The sequence below is a fragment of the Lactuca virosa genome, chromosome 3 (genome assembly GCF_052849685.1).
Source record: "Lactuca virosa cultivar CGN04683 chromosome 3, Lactuca_virosa_CGN04683_v6, whole genome shotgun sequence".
In the NCBI taxonomy this organism is placed as follows: domain Eukaryota; kingdom Viridiplantae; phylum Streptophyta; class Magnoliopsida; order Asterales; family Asteraceae; genus Lactuca; species Lactuca virosa.
In genome coordinates, this window is record NC_136428.1 from 118,282,958 (window position 1) to 118,302,007 (window position 19,050).

General features: G+C 37.1%; 1 long non-coding RNA gene across 2 annotated transcripts; it reads left to right on the forward strand.

Moving 5' to 3' along the window:
* The first annotated feature begins 90 nt into the window (after positions 1 to 90).
* On the forward strand, positions 91 to 1,286 carry LOC145162574 (uncharacterized). Of its 2 annotated transcripts, none has more exons than XR_013739186.1 (7): positions 91 to 168; positions 267 to 323; positions 430 to 533; positions 612 to 636; positions 779 to 891; positions 1,016 to 1,102; positions 1,200 to 1,286. It is a non-coding gene; the product is annotated as an uncharacterized LOC145162574 (long non-coding RNA). The 2 variants fall into 2 exon arrangements; XR_013739185.1 differs by having other exon boundaries at positions 1,021 to 1,102.
* Positions 1,287 to 19,050: the final 17,764 nt, after the last annotated feature.

Consider the following 19,050-nt stretch of genomic DNA (forward strand, 5'->3'; position numbering starts at 1 on the left):
ACCACTTTATACGAATGCAGTTTTTTGATTTGCTAAACATCTTTGCACTCAATGGTCTTCCCTCTGATGAAAATCCATATTTGTTTAATGGTGATTTTGTTGATCGTGGGTCTTTCTCTGTTGAGGTTATTCTTACACTTTTTGTATTCAAGTGTATGTCTCCATCAGGTAATTAATTTTGATCATGTATCTTTATTGCTATTAAACACTACTATATATTATAGAATCTTGATACATTAGTAATAATCATTTTTTAATGTTTTCAGCTATTAAACACTACTATAGAAGAAGAGGACCCTGCTGTGTTTACAGGCGACACACTGGTGGGTGTATCTTGTAATTTCTTGATGTATATTTTGGGCTAAATGCTACTTTCATTTTTTTTTTCTGATGATGTATTTTTTGGTGGTTTGTTGCTGGTTGTGGCAGTTTTTTTAGGGGACAGCAGGACAGATGCATGAGTCACTGTGTGACTTTGGCTTCTTTGCCAAAACCAACTAAATTTACTGCGATCTGATCTACCTCAACTTCAGGTACTCTTGCTGTTTTTGACTTTTTTTCATATAGTTTGGAACAAGAAATGTCTTATTTCGACTTCAATTATGATGCAGGAGAAAGTTGGACAGCAGGACAGTTGTATGTTCCTTTTATGTTCAATTTTCCCTTTCTTTCTTTCTTATCTTTTTATTTTTTATAGTATAACAGTTGTGTTATTTCAACTTAAATCTCTACATTATACATTTGCTTAATTAGGTTTGTATAAAACATGTGGTTGCAGGAATCCCTTAAGAAGTGTTGTAGCCAGGGAGCTTTCCTTGTATGGTTCATTGGTGTAAGAAACATCCACTCACCCTTTTGGTGGTTGGCCGGTGGGAAACACGTCTACTATTGGTAAATTTTATCCACTTGAATAACTTCTAACTTCTAACAATCTGACTACATTTCTTAATGGAACCCGGAACACCACAAAGTTATCTACTATCGATACATACTTGTGCACATATTTTCAATGCAGAACAGGTTTTAATGGAACCCGGAACATCACATGGATCAAATATCATATTGTCAAGTGCGGTCCCACATTCTTTGGATGGAGAAAAGGGTAATTTCATCTTTTACAACTAACATTCCATATTTGATTCCTCTAATAATTATATTAGCATATTAATATTTTGACTTTTATTTGATCGGGTCACAAGAATTATCGAAGCAGGGGTTCATTAGTCTTAAGGAATTATGAAAGGCAAGATGCAACTCTACTTAGTTGGAATTTGAAATTTATCATCTTTGTGTATATCTTTTTAGTTTGTATAGCATTACATTGCAGAAGGTGTCCCTTAATAGCAATATAGTATTAGGTTATATAGTTAGGGAAAACCTCTTAATAACAATGTACAATTAGATCCCCTTAATATCAATGTATTATAGTTTTTTGACATGATGTTATTGGATGAAATTGATTTCTTTACATATTTTTGTATTATTTGTAAATGAGTATCGTAAAGACGCGTCGTAAATGCATATCGAAAATGGTTATTGAAGTTTATGACACGCAAATGCGTGTCATCTTCATTTATGACAGGGGCTTCCTTGATACGCATTGTGTGTCATAAACACGCGTGTAGTAAGGTTACGACACACAAATGTGTGTCGTCTTCCTTTATGACAGGGCCTTCCTTGATACGCATTGCGTGTCATAACTGCGCGTCGTAAATGCGTGTCATAAATGTGCGTCGTAAATGCGCGTCGTAAATAGACGACGCACAAAAGCGTGCCGTCTCTCGTTATGACAGGGCCTTCCTTGACACGCATTTGCACGTCGTCTGAGCGTTTTACGACACACTTTTCGCTTCGTAAAAGGTTGTTTTTCTAGTAGTTCATAATGCAACAAGGATGACTAGAGAGACAGGAAATCGGCCAGGGTTTCTCTCTGGAATGCATAGGGTCGAAATCCTCATGAATTGGGGGTTTATATAGCTGTGTGGGCTACTAGGTTTCTGGAGGAAACCCTAATTCCTTGCTTAGGCCACAAGCAACTCATGGACTCCAACTCCAGAGGCCTTGGACCATGGGCGGAGCCAGTAGGGGGGCTAGTGGGTGTTGTGCCCCTTAACACCATAGACATTAGTATATTACCACTCAAAGGCCAAAGCCCACCATCAACTATATGCTCCATCTCTTTCAAAGCCCAACATCAATTGTATGCTTCATCTCTTTTTGTATGTATTAAAATGTAATTAATGTTATTGAATATTAATGTTTTGTTATATATTATTCATTATTTATTACTTAACTTTTTCAGAAAACATCAAAGTTATAACTATACAAATAACATTGCAATATGTATTATTACTTTCCATATTACAATATCTCTTTATGATGTAAGACTATAAACTCACATACAATATAGACATATATCTCACTCAAATGGTTTATTATATATATATATATATATATATATATATATATATATATATATATATATATATATATATATATATATATATATATTACGATGTACGTCTAAGCCCCCGCTAATCTAAAATTCTAGCTCCGCCCCTGCCGTGGACGAAATTCTATAGGGTCTCCTATAGATTTCGTCCACCCCATCTAAAAAGAGTCCATAGCCCAGTTTCACAACTTTGTAAAACATCCCCTCAATTATCAACCAGTTCCTTTTAATCACAAAATTAATATCAAATTAATTTCTGATTAATTACCAATTAATAATATAATTTCCAAATAATATATTAATCTTGTAATATATTAATAAAATCATTATGAGTACCAAATTATTATTTATATAATAAATCCTACTCTCTCTCTCTCTCTCTCTCTCTCTCTCTCCACTTGTCATCCTATCAAGTTGCATGAGTGAAGGCAACCCAAAAGCACAATGCTCATAATCAAATCAAGTACATACCAAATATAGTTATTGGATTAGATACCTAATCCAACAATCTCCCACTTGGATAAGTCTAATAACTATTATTGCAAGTATGACTTCAAAATCTTATTAGCAATCGTAGCTTTCAAAATCCGTTGTCGAACTCTGATCATATCAGTAACGCGTCCTTTAGATAAGGGATCAAATATTCTTCTGTTCTGCAAGATATCCTATGGACATGAGACATGGATTATAATCAGTCTCTCTGTCCAAGTTTTGTTTCCTAATTTTTGATTTATGACGACTGACTAATTGAACAAATCAAATCAGTCCATGCTCGGCCAAGCGCTTAGGGTGTCATCACTAAATCATCGAGGGGCCCACAAATATCGCTTTTATCCTATTAAGGGTAAAAGGAACGGATAAACTTCAACTCATATTCTTGTACTATTTACTCATCAAATCACACACAACAACACGTTTTATAACATCAAGTTACTGATGCGTTTACGCAATATCAATGTGCAACCGACTTGTAAACAACAACTATATGTCTCTGTTTCAAGAATATAAGATATTATCGTCTCACAATCACTCGTGATAAAATCCATGAGGTGATTCAGATGAGTGTGGGTTTAATCCAATACTCAAACTCTTATTTCAGGAGTACTCATGAACACTGCAACAAACTTTTTCTATGTCTAAGCACTTACTCAATCTGCAGTCAGATTCATGACGGTCTTACCTCATTGCTTAATTCCAAAGTATGATCGACTGTGGATGTTTGAATAATCTTATTATCCGGGAAGTAAAACATGCGAAGTGAAACACAAGAATAACCTAATCCAATATGATCTCAAACTTTTGAATATAATTAAAACACTTATTATTTAATCACCATATTAATTAGACCTTACTCATTGTATAATGTTTCGATCAATCAACTAAATACTTGAATTAAAACAATAGTTATCCCATGCTCTAAGCATGCACACTATGTTTACCTATGGTCTTTTCTTTGTGAAATAGATCAATTGAACACATTTCCAATGATGCTCATTTCACAATTCCAAATCCTTATCACAAGTGTAAGAATACCAAAAAAAAATTCCAGTACTAGAATGTGTTAGATTCTAAACTATCATGCAATGATCCTTTTGCAATGTCAAAGCACCAAAGTCACAGAGACTTTGCCAATGATATTACAAAGCATTTTTTTGGAGATTTGTTACAATACAATTCCATGGAAGCTAATTTAAAGTACATTCCTTTGAACATCCTTCGTGCATAAAGTTTCTAACTTACACATAGATTCTTAATATCCATTTCCCTTTACGGAAACATTTCCATATTTGCGATATGACAACGCATTCTTAATAGAATCGTATCTATTCATAATTATGTCAATATAGTCCATCCAGTACTAAAATTCCAACTGTCCTTGACAGTTGTTTAATGACTTTACTCATAACCTGTTCTGGTCCTTTTTCCCTCTTAACACCCTAGGCATTTGGAAAAGTCAGAACACGTGAATATTATAGAATATGCAATCGAGCCTATACCCGAAGCATATGGGATTCGATTCATAAACTCTTACATAGAGACATGACACTTTATTGGTTTCTCGCTATAATATTTCCATATATAGAATTTCTAATGTTGAAACATTTCAACATTACATTCATATATATCCATGACTAAGTTCCATTAAAATTTCAATCTAAACTTTTAGATTAGAAATGAAGTATGAGTTCCTATCTCTTAAAACTTTCTATAGCGAAACAATTCCCAAACTTTGCAACTTTGCAAATTGAAAACTTGTTTCCTATAAATAGCATTGCTACCTTGTAACACTCATTATAATAATTATGCTTACACTAGCATAATAATTATCTTCTCACTAGCATAACAATTATGCTCCCACTAGCTTCAATGTGTATCCAAAAAATCAGCTGGACTTCTAGAAATCAATACTTATTGACTTTCTTACCAAAGTTCAGATTTCTGATACGTGGTGCTTTGATAAGTCTTTATCTAGATTTATCAAGCTCACACACCTTTCCTTAGATAGCTCACGTGTGTGTCTAAACTCTTCCAAAACTTATTACAATAAGTCCTGAATGTTCAAACTATTTGACATTTCTCACAATTCAAACTATGAAGAGGGATGTCGTAATCATAATCGAATTTGAGAACACAAATAACACAACTGTTATCTTCTCAAAATCTACGTTGTGAAAGCGTTTCCTCACAGTTATTTTCATGAAGTAAAGAGAAACCTCTTGCCACTTAGATTTTATGGTGTATGTGTTCCTATCCATGTGAATTCTTCATTCCCAACCACTATCACATGACAAGGTTTAGGACAAATCCAAACTCATATAGACTGAACTTTCCTAATCTTAATTTCTTGCCATTTGGCAGCACAAGGACCTACCATTGCTTCCAAGTTGCTAAGCAGCTCACCCATACACATCAATGTACTTTCACAGATCAAGGTGCTTTGCCTTTTGCAATCAAATGAGAACTCATAGAACTCACAAGTATAGTCAACTTAATTGGAACAGGCACAAAAACAAGAATATTTCAACACGATAGGTTATCAACCTCAAGTCGTGTGCTAGTGATTACTAAAAGGTTTATTCTTGATTAGTTCCAGAAACTTTTCAAGATCATCAAGACTCCCACTGACCTCTTCACATATAAGATTCTCTGTCAAGGAACATTACTTGACAACCAAATATTCAACAGTTAGTGCGGGTTCTTATCAAGGCAACACTTCATATAATTGCTCTTAGTTGGTCTTTGTTTTAACAAAACATCACAACTAACAATTTCGATCAAATGTGAAAGAGTTAGAAAACTTTTCTACTCCATATTTTATGAGGTTTTATAAACCTACTTAGAACATGTTACTCAAGGTAGAACTTGGAGCAACTAGATCACATCTTTAAACTCGATTTTGGAACGAAGTACGACTTATCCTTTTGATTTACCATTTCGACAATTTCCGATTCCTCTTCTTAGTCATTTAAATGCACTAAGGTGTCCATAGAGGATCAATCGTGACATGGTTCCATAATCATTAGGATGATCATAAAATACGATACTAAAGTATTCTCCTTTTCTTTCAGATTGGAGAAAATTTTATCTTTCTGCCTAATTGACTCTTCTTATTCGTTCTGCTTATACTTTGAAACTTTTCAAGGTATTAGAATTATTCTTAATCTTGTAAGTATAACCATATTTACTGAACCAACAGTAAATCATGACGAATAGACTTTATCGTCCTTTGTGGTGGATCTGATCAGTCCACATCAATGTGTACTGGATCCTTTAGTCTTTCACTTGACTCACATACAAATGTGAACAAGGAATTAGCATTAATTTCCCAAAGATCAAGATTCTCATACATCACACAACTCAAGTCGCATGATTCCAAGTTTTTGTCCAATTGAAACTTGGGTGATGAGAACTCTTCTCACTTGATAAATTATGACACTACCACAATCGATATTTCTAAGAATCAAATCCATTTTCCATATTGCCAACAATAGCCATATTTTTTGGATTAGTGTCTAAGCCCGTAACTATATTTGGTATGTACTTGACCCGGTTGTGCATGGTCCTTTTGGGTTGCCTTCACCAAAGCAACTTGATAGGATGATTTATGGAGAGAGAGAGGTTATTATGATTTATTAATATATTATATGAATAATATATTAAAGGAGAAATCATATTGTTTAATTATATTAGTCAAGAATTAATAAGAATTAATTTTGTGGCTAAAAGAGATTAATTAAATAAAGGTGACTGATATTGTAATTATAAGATAATTGCATAAATTGGGCCAATGGACTCCATAGAAGTTGGAGCGGACGAAATCTGTGGGGAAACCCATTAGAATTCGTCCAAGGCTTCTAAGGAGGGATTCCATGGGCTGCTTAGAGCCTAAGCAGTCAGATTAGGGTTTTCTAGTTCAAAACCCTAATAGCCTAACTATATAAGGAACCCATAAGGCCCCAAAAACGTGTGGAAGTAATCCCTAAGGGATCTTAGTGGTTTTGGTGCTCCTCCTCCCTCTCATAAGTCATTCTATTGCTTGTGGTGTTTGTAAGCCACTAGAGGAGTGACATTTGTGACTCTAAGCTCCAAGACAAGAAGATTCAAGCCATTCTTGTAAAGGTAATCATCTAGATCTGATCTTATATGATAATTTCGAAATTTGTATGCTAGATTTAGGGTTCATAAGCTTTGGATGGTTATTGCATGTTCATTAGACAAACTAGATCCAAAAGCTTTAGGGTTTGCATGTACACCATAGGATTGATGTAGTGCTCAAAACCCATCAATATTAACACCAATTTTCATAAATGCCATTGCAAGGAAACATAAAATAAAACAAAACAATTCATTTTATTGATAACGTGCGGAAAACTTGTCCTTAGAATGCAAGTACATAAGAAAACTATGTTACTTAATATTCCTAAGCAATCTACCATAACTGCTAAGCTGCAGCACAAAATTCTGATCACCGAACCATGCGATCGAAATCCATCTTTTCACGATCAGAATTAGCCTACTCTTCTTTTAAGCTTCCTTCCTTTTCTTCGATCCTATAAAACATCAAAATGCAATCTTATCACATCATGTATTAAGAATCTACAAATAGGAACTTAATAGAGTTAGATAGTGGGTAAACCTGAAGCAGAGTCATACAGTTTGACTTTACTATCCTTGCGATCTTTCAGGTAGATACAGCAGCTTCGCATCCAATGCCCCTTCTCTTAGCAATAGAAACAAACAGACTCTTTCGGTATGGTACATGGGACTATCTCAGACTCATCCTTTCTCTTTACCATTTGGTCAAACGGTTTGACCTTGGCCAATCCCTTTCCATTGGGAAGAGAAAACTTTTCTGGACTTCTAATGTTGCCATTGTAAATGTCCATGGAAGTTTGGGAGGCAGATCTTCCATTCAAATTTTCTTTACCAGTGCGCCAAATCATTTATGATTCAGCAACAATTAGCAAATATGTCAGATCTATGAGGGTCATGTCGTGATCTGTCATATAGTAGTCATTAACAAACTGGCTATATGACTCGGGAAGTAACTAAAGAACCAAGTTAACAACTAGCTTCCTAGGGAAAATGACACCCAACATTCCCAATCTGTCAAGGTGCAACCTCATGTTTAGAACATGTGCACATACATAATTTCCATCTTGGTGTTTGCATGCCAAAAGGGCTTGAGTGACCTTGAACTTTTGAAGTCGACGAAAACGTGGGTCAGGGAGAATCACGGGAGGAGGTGGAGGAAGTGAAGTATGATTTCCATTTCCACCATTGCACGAAGAAGGGAATGATCTTTCACCTTGATCGACAAATGGAACATCATCTTCGGAAGGAAAGCTTTTTCCAATAGGATGAGGAAGACCATAGTTGTCTGAACTAGACATCTACAAAAGGGGAGAAATTCAAGTTAGTTGATTTAATCCTTAATATAACACCCAAATGAAATATTAAGGCTAAGACCCAACACAATAATTCACAATTCGGAATAGGGATGTCGTAATCCAATTGTAAATTATTTGAAGATAGATAAATGACGATTTACCAATTCCACCACGAAAATAAAATTTTAAATGAATTAGGTTTTAAGTGAAATTATTAGATCTTTGAGATTCATTGAACTTTTCAATGACATGTTTAATCTCGATTATACCCTTCAAGTTTGTGACTGGGATACCGATGATCACAAACAAGGTGTGAATAACCATGCAAATTATCTTGGTACTCTCGATGTCATTTATCGCCTAATCAATGTGCAGGTTAACCACACACGCTCCATTGATCAACAATAATTTACGAGAAACCCATTGCCATCCTTCATTATTTCATATTAGTGTGCCGGTTAACCACACACGCTCCACTAACTGACCAATAAGGTGCAATGTGCAATTTCATGGGTTAGCATCAAATACACGTTTCCCTAAGGTAACTAAGATTGAGAATTTATAAAAGGTTTAGTTACTTTGTATTTTCATTATATTTATTAATGAGAGTTGTGTCGTATCCTACCCGTTCGGCTAACGACTCTCCACTAGTCAAGAGTGCGGTGGGTAAGAGTGGATACCCAATGGTGTTCATTTTACATGCCGCTTCCTTAAACACCCCTTATAGACCATCTTCGTGAATGAGGCCTACTAACGGTAAGACGAACTTTTACTTATACATATATATAAGTTAAACTTTTAATTATATAATAGTATAAGGGTGTATTTTAAACTTTTAAAATACTAGGTGGGTTAATCCTTAATAAATTAGACTTTTAATTTAATTAATTTTAAACCATATCATGGAATTATTAATTGTCTTTTAATTAATCTTTTAATTAAATTATTAATAAAACCATAATGATATCTTTTTGTGTCTTTCATTTAAATTTCCAAAATTAAAAATTTTAATTCTAAATTTAAATTGTGAAACCAAAAGGGTGTATTTTAAACATTTAAAATACTATGGTTTTAGAATTTCATATTTCAAATTTAAACTTTTAATTAAATTTTAAATTCCAAAACTTAGAGGGTGCAATTTGAAACTATTCAAAATTACTAGGTTAAATTTTAAATCAAAATAATCATATCATTATCTAAATTTAACCAAATTTATTATTTTGATAAGGATATTATATTACCATTCAAGAAATTCAAATTTTGGCAGTAAAAACGAATTTTGGTAGTTACCCTAGTCAAAATCGGATCTGAAAATCGAAATTTTAGGGAACAGACGAGTCAACTCGTCGAGTCAGGGCTTGGACTCGTCGAGTTCACCCAACTCGTCGAGTCCATACATGGACTCGTCGAGTTCATCAGTCAGACAACAAAAATCAAATTTCTTATACTTTGGCCAGATCACTATTGCATCATATTCAATTGAAAAATGACCTAGGATCTGATACCACTGATAGGTTATGAGCATTACATCATTCCTATGGTGCACATGCAACCCTAATAGATTTGGATCTAAGTTTTTCTCAATTGAACGTGCAAATTGAATACCAAAGTATAGAACCCTAAACTAGCATATGCAATTTCGAAATTGACATATAAAATAGGGTTTGATGATTACCTCACTTGTTATGTAGCAATAACAAGAACAATCCTTGAAGATCTTGACCTTGAAAGCTTTAGTGCCCCAAGTGTTGCACCTCTAATGGATTCAAAAACACACAATGCAACAAGGATGACTGGAGAGACAGGAAATCGGCCATGGATTCTCTCTGGAATGCATAGGGCCAAAATCCTCATGAATTGGGGGTTTATATAGCTATGTGGGCTGCTAGGGTTTCTGGAGGAAACCCTAATTCCTTGCTTAGGCCACAAGCAACTCATGGACTCCTACTCTAGAGGCCTTGGAAGAAATTCTATAGGGTCTCCTATAGATTTCGTCCACCCCATCTAAAAAGAGTCCATAGCCCAGTTTCACAACTTTGTAAAACAGCCCCTCCATTATCAATCAGTTCCTTTTAATCACAAAATTAATATCAAATTCATTTATGATTAATTACCAATTAATAATATGATTTCAAAATAATATATTAATCTTGTAATATATTAATAAAATTATTCTGAGTACCAATTTATTATTCATATAATAAATCCTACTCTCTCTCCACTTGTCATCGTATAAAGTTGCATGACTGAAGGCAACCCAAAAGGACCATGCTCATAATCAAATCAACTACATACCAAATATAATTATGGGCTTAGACACCTAATCCAACATCTACTTGATCCTGATTGTTTATATGTCGACATTTCGTGTTTGGTTTGGGTTGAGGCGATCCTGCTTTGTGTTGTAGGCCAAGGTACCCGGTGCGGGCTGACTGTACGCCGAAGGCACGAAGGCTCGGGAAGAGCGGTTGGGTTGAGGAGATACGCCAACAAACCCTGGGTATTCCAGCGTAGGATCACCTGTTCGGGTGTCTATCTCACCTATGGTTATATACGGTTATGTATTCCTTGGATTGTTGATATTTAGTATGTTGCTAAGCTGTAGTGATATGTTAGATCTGTTTTCTGGTATCGGTTATGTTGCTTTGGTGTAGTGATATGTTAGATCTGTGTTCTGGTATCGGGTATGTTGCTATGATGTAGTGATCTGTATTCTGGTATCGAGTATGTTTCTTTGTTGTAATAAGCTGTAGAATTTTATGTTATTTGTGCTTGCTGGTTATCATCTATGGAGTGCCCTTAGGGACTGTCTGTGGTTATGTAGGATAGCCTGAGAACTATTGGTCTAGGCTTTCTTGCCCATTCCTTGTTTGGTTGTGGCTCTATAGTAGGATCATCTATCCGGGTGGCTATCTCACCTCTGCTTACTTATGGTTACACATCCTATGGAGGTTAGCTGGTAGCAGGGTTGTATGTTGTGAGAGGACCAGTAGGCGGTAGTGAGTTGTATGATTGTTGTTTGCATGTATTATGTGCCTACTTGATCCTGATTGTTTATTTGTCGACATGTCGTGTTTGTCTTGGGTTGAGGCGGTCCTGCTTTGTGCTGTAAGCCAAGATATCCGGTGCGGGCCGGTTGTAAGCCGTAGGCACGGAGGCTCGGGAGGAGCGGTTGGGTTGAGGCGGTAGGCCAATAAACCATGGTATTCCGGCCCAAATAGATTGAAGGCATGTGAGGCGGTCCAGTCAGGCCGAAGGCCCGATGAGTGGTCGTTATGCACGCTTGTATGATTATTTGTTTGGGGTATTTGGGGGGAAACTCACTAATCTTTATACTTATGCAGTTGTTTATTGTTTCAGGTATCATCGGTGTTTATGGGAAGGCGAAGGCGGGTCTGTACACACACATCAACAACATTGAGGAGTTCATGTTCATTATAATACTCTGATTTTAATAGTTGTAATTGAGAATTAATGTTTTTTCTTAATAATGGATTTATAAATTTGGAAGTTTTATCTTAATAAAAATAAAAATTTTTGGTTGTGAAAATGGGACGTTACATTCTATCTTCTTTGTTTTTAATTTTGCATACATTGAGAGCATTGTATGATTTAAACGTGGGGTAGAGGGTCGAATCATGAAAAACAACTGGATCATTATTTGGGCCTAAGCCTAAAACTTTTCTCTTGAATTTGATCTAATATGGTAATATTTGTTGGTGTCACAAGTAATGATTTGAAATGAGTTTTAAGATCGTTTTTAGCTATCACGTTATAGTATTTGTGTCTTTTCACTGTTTTAGAGAAATTTTGATCCATAAGTAGTTATTTCTAGCTTTAAAGGTTACAAAACGTTTTGCATATTTGATGTAAATAAACCCTTTGAAATTTTATCTTAGGTATTTTCATATATTAATTATGTTGTGAGTCACAACCAAAATAGATGAATTGAGTTTGCAAGCTTGCACATTAGAAGTTGCAACAATAGTTTGGTAGTAATTGTTATTATAATAAGTAATTTAAGTTCATAGACTCAATTAGTGGTCTTTGAAACTCGAAGCACCCTATACTTTCTTAGAATGTTACGAACTTTAGTAATATATATATATATATATATATATATATATATATATATATATATATATATATATATATATATATATATATATATATTGTAATGTCCCAAAATATAAGACCCAAAAATTTCATTTTTAAATTGATAAAACCAGTATTCCACAGACATCATCATAAAAATCCAATTAAGGCATGTATCAATCATCACATCATATCAGAGCAAGTCAAGAAAATGTGGAATGAGGTGGTGTGTGCTCTGCGATAATACCGAAATCTTCCATTTAAAAACCGAAGTACCTGAAACATAAACTGAAAATCGTAAGCACAGAGATTAGTGAGTTCCCCAAAATACCACATACAATACATACATTTGCCATGGGCTACCCCCATGGTCTTTTCCCTGAAATGTCATGGGATATCCCCACGGTCTGACATCCAAGTGCCATGGGCTACCCAGATGGTCTTTCCTTGAAATGCCATGGGCTACCCCCATGGTCTAACATCCAAGTGCCTTGGGCTACCCCCATGGTCTTTCATGCAAATGCGACGGGCTACCCCCGTGGTCTTCCATGCAAGTATCACAAAGACAACTAGCATTCTACATAACAAAGTAATGGGTCGACATTGGTGCCTTCACTCCATGGATACTGTGAGAAAACTCACCTCAGACAGCTGAAACCCATGTATAATCTTTGACTGTAGATCCGTAAAAATCTTGCGCTATCAATTACCAGAATAACATCAAATTAATAATTAGGTCCTGACTCACATCTAAGAGTCCAAATTAGGGTAAAAGACCTCTTTACCCTTTGCCCAACTTGGCCCAAATCCTAGGCCCCAACCACCAATCCAAAGGCCCAAATTCCAAATAAACACCCAAGGCCCAAATAAGGCCTAATTTTCCAAATTAGGCCCAAACCCTTTTATGGGCCTTAAACCAAGGTCCATCAATATTCTTAGTCCAAAAATACTTAAATTCAGATGGCCCAACATGGCCCAAGGTAGCCAAGCCCACTCTAGCCCAAAACCGAAGCCCAAAGCAACAAAACCCACTCTGTTGAGTACGCGGGGTGTACTCAGCCTGTACGCTCAGCGTACAGGTTTAATGGCTTCTACGTGCAGCGTACATGCTTGTACGCCCTGTGTACTCACCAACTTGGCCAACTTCCCAATTTTAGATCTTAATCAATTAAGACCACGACCCAAGCTGAGATTTGACTTCCTTAAGGTGGTTAATCACATAAAGTTGCCAACTTTATTTGCATGCATGGTTTAATGAAGCTCTTAAAGATAAAAAGGACTTAGATGACTTAGTGTATGCATGAGATCTTAAACACCATATATTATGCACTTTTAAGCTTAATAAACCCTCCAAAGATCCAGATCTACAAGACTTAGCTTCTAAAACGGTCTCAACCCACCAAGACCAACCAAAAAGGGACAAAGAGCATAAAACCATGACATGAATAGATCTAATCAAAGAGATGACAATATATGAGCTTTTTACCTTCAATGGGTTGCAAAAGATGGGAAACCTCTGGATCTACAAGCCCCACTCCAAATGATGATACTTCAACAACCTTCAATCTCTTCAAAAAGCACAAAATAAGCACCAACTTATTAAAGATCTCAAAGATACAACAATGGAGACTAAGGGTCGAAATTTAGGGTTTAGGAGGTATGGAGGTATGGAGGCTGGTAAGGAGGCCAACCCTAGGGACTAAATGAGTTTAAATAGGGTGGAACATCTCAAAACTAGGGTTTCATTAAACCCTCGTACGCCCATCGTACTCCTCATACGCCCAACGTACAAGGCCTCGGTCTTGCGATCATTCCTCTTGGTACGCTAAGCGTACACCAGTGTACGCCCCACATACTAAACTTTGCACTAGTACGCCCTGCGTACTCCCCATGTACGCCCCGTGTACTATGGTTACCCTTAAACCCTATAATACTCCGAAGGCCATAACTTCTTCATTATAAATCCGATTTTGACGATCCTTATATCCATGAAAAGGTAACGAGAAGCTCTACGCTTTTATCAACTCATACTTGCCTTACAATTTCCCGAACAAAATCCCAATTTCCATAGTAGCCCGAGGTGACACTTTACCAAAATACCCTTGGCTCCCAAAACCCAAACCGAACACCCGAATCATCTAAATTACGATACCCACATCCAAATGGGTCCAAATATCAATTCCTGAAAAGTCCTAAGCCTTCTAATACCTAATCTCTGATCACCACCCTGAAATAGGAAATGATTCAAGACAGGGCGTTACAACTCTCCCCCACTTAAATTACATTTCGCCCTCGAAATCAATCCTTACCATCCCAGGAACGCCAAACATCCCGAGCAACACAAACACAACCCCGAGCATACCAAAGCCTTCCCAAAGGCGACCAAAGCCAACCCTAGCAATGCTCTCCGAACCCGAAGATGAACGAATTCTTTCCCAGCTTAAAACAAACCCATATAGAATAGCCACATCTACTCAACCTGAAATCTGGGGTCTCGAATTTTTCTGACTCCCTGAGAGACCGTCCATACTGAACCATTGCTAAATCCATTCCACTTGTCTCCCCAAACTTATGATTACCTGAGGTTCCCACTAGAAAACAGAGTCACATGCCATACTTTGCTGCCTACAACCTTTCATCTAACAAAAGGGATTAGATATTTCTCGAGTAAGGCTCATCCTGATGTTAACAATTCCATGAATATAATGATCAACGCAAGACAAACTGGGAGATAATTCTTCTAGTGCTGAACAAGATATTGCTTCCTTTATCTACCAAACCAACATACCGCTGCTGAAACTCCGAAACCCCATTCAGATAGAACCAATCCAAAACACAATCACAAGAGCCTGATCTATCGTCAAAACTGAAACCATCCCTTTAACCCTGGACCCTTCAACTGATACCCTTGGCATACATATACCTTAATTCATAACCTACTAAAATGAAGACCTTGCACATAAACATGCACGATTCCCAACGCGAGTTCCCACCAAGAACCACCTCGATACCCAACTCATAACCCGAGATCCAAGGATCTATACTTGCATTTCACCCGAAACATTCTGATTCATGGCAACCCCTCACCAAACCGGGATATAGAGATTCCCAAACCATCACTGAGACTACCAGTCTTGCACCTGGTCCCCAAGAGCCCAAAAGATAAGGATATCCTAGCCTAAACATCCCTCTACGCCACTCACTGACCACATAATCAATCATGTAAACCAAAATCAACCACCTCGACCCAACGGTCTCTTATCAAGTTCCACCTACATTTCCATAACCACACTGGCCTCGCCCACGGGTTCCACCCATCTAAAGCTACACGGTCCGACTCCGCCTCGGACCCCAATGGTCCTTAACATAAAACAGAGAGATGGTCTTCGAAAATACAGACTGTTATGCCCAAGGCACAAACTGACCCCCCCTTGTACTCATGACCACCTCAACAATAGTCTACTCCAAACTGGTGAATGTTGCGATCCCCTTGCAGTCTTAAAACACTTCTAACCAACCCAACCATCATAACCCCACTCATCATGAGTCGTAACCTGCATCCAATCAGGTGTTCGGGTCATGCTTCGAACCCCAAAGCCTTCATCATACAAGAACAGGCAGTGAGGCTCTACACAATCCTCAACCTGGATCCATCCACAATACTGATATAAAGAAGACGTCGGCCAGTTGTTGGAAGTTTCCTGAACTCCCAACTTACACGACTTCAATCCCGACGGCCACTAGGGTCGTCTCTCCTCCTGACTGGGATGCGAAACTTACCCTAGTTTCACACCCGATCCAACTCCCGGAAATTCTGATCGATACTCTCCCACTTGGACTCGTCGAAGCTCTCCTATCCCACAAGGCTTGATGGATTCCTAACCCATCTATCTTCATATACATGAACCTACTACGACTTGTGCTTACCGATACTAGCGTTCCATTACTAGCCAAACCCGATGATCGCCCAACTCCTAGAATCCAGAAGAATACTCCCCGAACTCTTTGCAAATCCGGTACTCACAACCACCTACCATGACACCGCTCCAATTCCTTAAGTCCTTTAAGCTGGTGACTTAATACCATAACCCTTGCTTGGAACTGGAGAATCTTCACCCCAACTTCCATCCTCAAATGAATCCCCAAATTCTAACCATCTATAATCCTTGTGTTGGTTGTCAAGGCCAACAAAATAAATAACCCTAAATCTTTTACACTAAAATAGTGTATAGTGGTAAAGGGGTCGAATCCACGAAGATTGGTTCAATTTGTTACTCAATGAAAATCTCTTTGAAAAATACTTGTAAAATAACAATAAAAATAAAAATAGGGGTTTTGGTCTTTTAAAATACTTGTAATAAAACTAGATTTAAATGAAGAATTCAACAAAATAAGAATTTGATGTAAAATCAATAAAGGAAAGATGGTTGACTTAAGGTTTCCTCACTTTGACTTTTGATGAACATATCATTAGAATCCAATGGTACAATACTTGTTTTAATTCCTTAATTTGGCTATAGTAATCCAAGAAGCTTGAGATTACCTAGACTTTTCTTAGTTATTGAAATGGTTAGAGAAGCTCATAACAATTTCCTTAGTCAAAGTCACAATTCCCATTAAGCATGTAATTAGTGAAAGTCAACTAGCATTAAGAATCAAAAAGTCACCAAATCCAAGAGGAGTCAAATGATTTCACTACCATGTTGGAGAAAATGTTTTTATGATTGTGTGAAGTAAAACTAACACAAAAATCACTTGTTGCTTGCCAATTTGAAGATCTTTTACTTAATCAAGAAATTAGCCAACTAATCACCACAAACACATTTAAACTCATGAATAAAAACATACAAGTAGTGATAAGATGTTAACACACAAAACATTCTCATAAAGATTCAAACACAAGTTCATGGAGTCTTCAACATTCAACCAAAAAGTCAAAGGATTTCACCAAAGTCAACCAAAATTTGTCTAGCCAAGCATGGCTAAACCTAAGAAAACAAAGTTAGTCAATATTGTACCCAACATTTAACAAGAATCAAGAGATGAAAAGATGATGTTCTTGAGGTGTTCTTGGCCTTCAAAATTCTTCTAAACTCTAGAGAGAATGTGCCAAAGTCGGATGTCCAAGATAAGGCTAAAGTGGCACACCAACCTTCCCAATATAGAGCTCCAAACAAAATCCCTAAAATGCCCCTGCAGGAATCCACGCGGGCCGCATGGAAACCTTGCGCGGGCCGCGTGAGTGTGACGGATTTTTGGGCTTCTTCAACAGTTGGGCCAGCACAGCTAGTCCATTGGCCCAGTTCGAGTCCAATTAGCTTCTAGGCTATTTTTCTTCAAGTTTTCTTCAACTTGAGCCCAATTTGCCTTCTCCAAATCACTCATAGCTTCCGCAAACGCCCGATCATCGATCTCCGCACACTCGAAAATTCTCCCGCACCTTGCAAATTTAAAGTTCAAATCTTCCAAGCCTTCAAGTAATTGACAAGCTCACTCCATGAATCACCTCCATAGCTATCAAGCCCAAAATCCTCATTTTCCTCCAAGTCCAATCGCCTCCCAAAGATTCCGCTCTGCTAGTCTCCAAAAAAATATGCAATTATGCTCAGGAAACTAGAAAGTAGCCGAAATGGTCATAAAATAACAAAAAGAAAAAATATGCACGAAAACTAACTAAAATGCGAATGAAATGTGCTAAAATAAACTATAAAAAGAAGTAAATAAAATGAAGCTATCACCTTGCGATAATAAAATCCCATGGCACTTCCAAAAACCCAACAACTAATGTGACTGCCACCACCATATTCTTGCACCTCTCCTTCCCTAGCAATGGTAGTGATTGAACTAAAAGGTTCTTCCACGGAAAACTGCTGATCATACCAGAACAGATGCTAACACGACTGGACTCTGACTACATTAGAGGACTAAGCAGTTAATCCAACCATAAACCTTCCACACAATACCCCCCGAATTGATCCCACCAACGCATCGGAACAACAACCGAACAAACTGAAACCCGCTCAGGAAGATACGACTCACTAAAGACTCTTGGTACACATAATGGCATATAGCAACCCTTGATGATACTGATGGGTTTTATACATAAGAACAATCCTATGTGTTCATACAAACCCTAATGCTTGGATCTAGGTTTCTCTATTGTACATGCTTTGAATCCAAGACTTGCAAACCCTAATCTAGCATACATAATATCAAAATAACAAATAACATCAGATCTAGATGTTTACCTCTTCAATAGTAGCTTGAATCTTCTTTTCTTGAGCTTAGAATCACAATTGTAATTCCTCTAATGGATCACAAACACCACACAAGCAAGAAGGCAATTATGAGAGAGGAGAGATGATGCAAAAATCGGCCCTAGGATTTCTCTTGGGAACAAGTGGCCGAAAATTGAAGCCTTTGGGTCTTATTTATACTGTAGGGTGCAAGGGTTTCAGTCTAAACCCTAATGGATAGCTTAGCCACCAAGCAACCCAAGGAACCTTCTGGAATGAGGCCTAGGACGAAAATATGATGATCCTTCATCATAATTTCGTTCCCCCTTAGTCCATTAGGTTTCCCAGCCCAAAACTCAACTATCACACATTTGAC